Source organism: Sander lucioperca, chromosome 1, assembly GCF_008315115.2.
Source record: "Sander lucioperca isolate FBNREF2018 chromosome 1, SLUC_FBN_1.2, whole genome shotgun sequence".
Taxonomy (NCBI): Eukaryota; Metazoa; Chordata; class Actinopteri; order Perciformes; family Percidae; genus Sander; species Sander lucioperca.
The window spans coordinates 12484850-12490626 of NC_050173.1; the positions used below are offsets into that span (position 1 = coordinate 12484850).

General features: G+C 36.5%; 1 long non-coding RNA gene across 1 annotated transcript; it reads right to left on the minus strand.

The window, feature by feature from the left end:
• Nucleotides 1-3299: 3299 nt before the first annotated feature.
• LOC116035173 lies at nucleotides 3300-5209 on the minus strand. Its single transcript, XR_004101283.2, has 3 exons — nucleotides 5113-5209; nucleotides 4843-4845; nucleotides 3300-3311 (listed from the first exon to the last, which is right to left on the minus strand). It is a non-coding gene; the product is annotated as an uncharacterized LOC116035173 (long non-coding RNA).
• Nucleotides 5210-5777: the final 568 nt, after the last annotated feature.

Consider the following 5777-nt stretch of genomic DNA (forward strand, 5'->3'; position numbering starts at 1 on the left):
AAGCAAAGAAAGGCACTGAAGGCTTTTCTCGCTGGAAAATATGTTTTTGCAGTACTTCCGACTGGCTTCGGCAAGAGTTTAATATCCAGTCACCTGCCAGGTATTGACAGCTATTGACAGCTTCTCAAACCATCTGATGCATGAAGTTGCAAAGATGGAATTATAGAAAAAACAATATCTTATCAGCTCATTTAGAGGTGTCCCCGACTAAGAATTCACATAGTCTAATCAGAATCTTGACATTAATAAGTGGTGCAAGGGTGTACAAGAGTAATTGAAAGGGGTTTGGAGCATGTGGTTTTTCTCCTTTACCGGAATGTTGTGTGAACTAGCCACACCTTCCTCCGCAGTGCTGTGGAGGAAAGTCTGGCAATGTGAGCCTATGGTTACAATAATACATTCATCCACTACAATTATCAATGCTAACAAGCACATTTTCAGTTGTTATCTTACTTATCTTTTACCATTTCAAAGTGCACCCACACTTTAGATTTTCTTTTCCCAGACATTTTCGGTTAAACGTTTTTTGTCAAACAGCTAGTCGCTGTGGAGTACTTGTATTTGACGTTACTGTCGTAAATACCACTCACATAGAGCTGTCTCTGCACTCACAGCCTGATCCCCTCCCCCCTGGTCTTATTATCTACTTCGTAAATTAGATTAGATTACATTAGATTCAACTTTATTGTCATTGTCAAGTACAAAGACAACGAAATCTTTGAAATATTGGTCTGAAAGGGTAAAAAGAGAAACTTTTACTGTAGTCTCACGGAATTGTTAAAACATGTTTGTTTTTTTTTTTAAATAGGCTGCAATTTGAAGTGAGAAATAATATTTTGTCTCATCAAATGAAACTTTGTGAAATTGGAGTGGGACTAGCTGCTGGCTTAATTGCCCAGTAAGTGTTGCCATAATTCAATTAAGGCCTCAACAATACTTGGAATTAGTCGGAGCAATGTTAAATACTGTCAATGAGCCAACGTGTTCAGGTAAATAATCTTAATTTAGCTTACATTTGATCCTCATTATCATCACAATGTTTGAAAAACACTAAATAACTAAATATACAGGATATACTGTATCAAAAAGTTAGCTTCTTTTGCAATTTGTCCGCACATTCATTTCCTTTGCTAATATTAATGGGAAACTGCAGCATGCTTATGACATGGGTTTGATACAAGATGGCAAACTTCAGTACAGCAATGTAACAATATAGTGCCTCCAGCATCTTGGCATAATAGTGTGAATCTGTTTCCTGGCAACTTGCATACATGTGGCACTAATGAACTTGTTCTCACTTACCTCCAACCTTTCAAATTATGTGCAGTACATAACAAACCCTGTCGGTCAAAGACAGCTAAAGACAAGCTCACATGCAAAGTCACGCACACTTTGGTGTTGCTCATGTACATACAGTAACACACTCACTGAAAGCTCATTCAAACTTAGGTGCATGCTCGCACACCAACGTGACTCATGTGAACACAAGGACTGTTATAAACATGAGGTAGTGTAGTGCTTTTTGACAAATGGGAGAAACAGGGAAAATTAAATCAAAAACACAAGAATCTTAAAAGACATGAAGAAATATTTACAGTGTAGAGATTAAAGACAGAGAAACAGGCAAGATGTTGTGTTGACGGGATGCTCTGAGTTTACTTCCATCTACTCCCTGAGCTCCGTTAATCAAATGGTTAGAAAACTGCTCAGCCTCTATTAGTGGCTTAATGGGTTATATAACGCAGATTAAGCCAAATATCAAAATCATAATTGCTTGGGAAGTTTTCTGAATACATTATTTACAATAGCAAGTATTCAACAAATTTATATTTTGCCATTTATGACATTTTTAAAATCATTTTTGGATTTTCGAAATCCATTAATAGAGCTCAATTCTTGCAGGAAGACTTCTCTCTCTTATAAAACTGAACAGCTGGTAGAGGCACACTTTTATTTTAACCAATCAGAAGCGGCCTCGAATTTCACGAGCCAATGACTTCCCTGTTTTAAACCTGTCTCTCTCTGGTGCTCAGTTGTCATTTCAGGCTAAGAGCACAATCCTCCTCCTCTCCTTGCTCTTCCGGTCTTCATCTTGCACGGCTCCTGGTTCCTCCTCGGTTCAGTCTTCGGGTTCCTCACACCACCATCAGTGTCTTGACTCCATCGGTGGATCATCTTCTGGCTTTCTAACCCCCTAAATATATATAATTTCATAATGATGGAGTCTAATCTCCAAAGACTGTACATGTACTATCATGCATTCGTACAATAAATCTTTGCATATCTGCAACAAAGTCTCTCCTGATTGAAATATATTTCAGGGTAACTTGTTGTATTTGTATATGCTGTACTATCTACATAGCCTACTTGTGAGATCTTCTTGCTATCCAAGTTGGACACTGGAAAACTACTGGCACGTTTAAAGCAGTAATGTCGAGGCAGTAAATATAACTATATAAGATTTCCTCATCAGTCTAACTTCTTTTGGGATGGCTACTTGGACAGTATCTTGACTGTTGTTCCATACATTGTCTGAGTCACCTTCATCATTATCATGCTTCAGTCCTGCTTTTAAATAATCTGATTCATAAAAGGCACAAAATGCCTAGAAATGTTGTGTTCATTTTATTTCACTGCTGGGTTAGCTATGATTTTTGTTTTGCATACAAAGTTTCTTTCATTGATCTTTCTGAGTAATTAAAACACCACAGTAGGTTTCCCCAACACCTATACCATCACGCTTTTTTCTGACATTGTAGTTGTGGCTGAAAATTAATCAAATTAATCATTCAGCTGCGATGGAATTGTCACTTCTGAATAGCAATCATCCTTCAGGTCATGGTCAATCACAAAGGATTTGCTCACAAAAATACTGTATATGGCTGTGTGTATGTGTCCTACTTCCATATTCTTTGGGGTTTTGTACTAATTACCAATGCATATGTAATTGCTACATGTTACATAATTAATGAGGTGTTATTGTGTCCTTGCTTGCGGAGTTATTAATCCCTTGGAACACTGCTGTTACATTTCACACCTACAGAATAAAAGGTAGCATGTCAATGGTAATGAGAAAGTCAAAGAGTCGCCTTTATATCTTGGTCATTTATAGTGATTTTATTCACAACTAATCTGCTGAGTGAGTTGTCAGATCATGCAATCAACAATCAGCAGGAATGCAATTACAATTGTACACACATGAGATGATCCTCAAGACCAACCTATTAAAAAACGAATGATTCATTAATAAGTAATTCATTGTTTGGAACAGTAGTCAAAATAAATTAAAATATTATTGTATTCAACATTGACTGTTGGAAGTACTTGATCTACTAAGTGTCCTTTAAAAGTTTTAAAAACATGTATCACTATTCTTCTTTAGTCAGTATCAAAAGTATTAGTAACCAAAAATGGTGAAAAGGGGCAGTCATTCCCTGTGTATGAGATACAAAAAGAAAAAAATCAGTGTACCACATAATGTCAGAAAAAAAACGCTGTGCTCAGCCTTCAGGTGGTGTTATCATTTTATTGACCAGACAGAATGGTCTCCAAGGGCACTTATATCTTCTACGTGCAGCCACTCTCCATAATGATAAGCAGATTACATTCAACATGTTTCATGTTTTACATTTGAATGAATAACTGGCTAGTCAGAACACGAAGAAGAGTAAAGGGGAGGGATATGGGTCACACTGAGATACAGATTGTGGACCTATTTTTTTTATATAATCCCAAAGAGAGTACTATTGAATTTCAAATTTCTGTATGTTCTTTGTAAATTTATTCCTGGTTTCACATCCTCAACATCTCCTCACAGAAAGGATTTCTCTTTCTTACTGATTTAACTGTCATTTCTGTCTAAACTGTTGGTATGTACGCTTTTGTATGTATTCAAATGTGGTTCCCTGAAGTTATAGTGAAACCACTCTACATATACTGTAATTGTATTAAATGATGAATATTTTCTGTATGAATTCTTATCCTACAGTAGCTAGTTATTTTATTGTGTAACCATGTGTTGTAGAATGACAATAAATGAAACTAATTCGGATGCTTACTCTTGTTGTTAGCATCAATTCTCTTGTAGTTTTTTTCTGTTGCATGGGGCACTTGCTAACAGAAGACGACTTTTGTTGCTTCAAGGTAAGCCATATGTGTGGATTATTATCTAGAAATCTTGGAATATTTTTATATTTATATATAAAGATATATTTTTTAGAAGGTGTACAGACTATGGCCTGGTCTCCCAAGTCATATATTGTACTATAGAGCTAGTATTAGCAATTATACAATTTGTAATAATGCTGACCTGTCGTTGTTTGGAGAATCAAGAAAGTATATTTGAGTGCACAGGCCTACTAGGTTCTGTGCTATAGAAGAACTGAATATGCTCTGCAGCTTGTTTTCTCTCTAAGGAAAGTGGTAGAGGCACTAACAGGACTTGGATTTGTGTTGGAATAGCATGACAGCTTGTTGTTACACTCAGTAATTCTGGCTCAGCTTTAATAGTAAGGTTCGAGGGAATTGAAACCAGCATGAGCCACTTGCCAACATTGGCAGAAAACAGTCTCCCCAGACTTGCACCTTGCTGTGTTTTAGCCCCTTGAATAGTTTTGGGAATAAATTAGCTACTGAATTGACTGATCAGGAAGTAAATGCACAAACAGGAACCCTTTATTAACCCTCTTTTTTGTTTTAACTTTTTATTTTTTTACTTTGTATCACTTTCTACATTTACATTTTATTAATGACCAGAGAGCCAAGTGAATAACAAATACAATACTGATGCCATCAGCCATTTGGGCTACTATTGCATCCATTGGCTGGTTAGCACAGTTGTACCATCTACAATACATTAAATACAATGTTATACTATAATTCCTCATTATGTCCACATCCTTTGATTGTTCTAGTATTATGCCATTAAGAGGGTATCTGATATAATTGCCTAAGCACTTATCAGTGCCAGAGTGACAGCGTCTTCAATTTACTCCTAGCCTTGTGCTTTTTTTTTTCTACAGCTGTCATGTATTGAATTTAGCAGATAATTAATTGTGTCGACTATAAAAGGCGGCAACCTCTAATGGCAGTAGTAATTATCGTGGGAGTGACTCAATTCAATTTCATTTATAGTGTCAAATCATGACAGGAGTGATCTCAGGACATTTTACAGATGGAGTAGGTCTAGACCACACTATAATTTACAGAGCCCCAATAATTCCACAGCATTTGGTGCAACCAAATTTGACCACTTTAAGGGAGTGAGGTGACAAAGTATAAGAATGACAAACTCCACATATGGAGGCAGGTTGGGGTTTGTGGATGGGTCAAACAAACACAGGACTTTCACTCAGGAGACCGGGGTTCGTGCCCTGTGTGAAACCAAAAGTCAACAGTCACATTTTTACAATAACCGACTTTTACGGACTCATTACATGAGTACAAGTAGGTACGTCCTCATTTAATTAGTTTTATATAACTCATTTTAAGCCAATCCCTAATGTTTTCCAAATTGTTATTGCCCAAACTTAACTAGTTCTGTTTCACAATGTTAACTACATGTTTAAAACTGTGGTTAAATATGCAGTATGTCATTTTGGGAGTCATTGGCAGTCAACCGATTCTGTTGTTTAGCTATGAGGATGTGTTGTGTTATTACATGCTCCATGTATTACCATGTATTGCAAGTTTCACATTTGACATATTGTTAAATTAGGGTTTTTAAAAAAAAATGTAAGCACAGTTGTATTTTAGGCTGTTGGCTGATATGACCACCT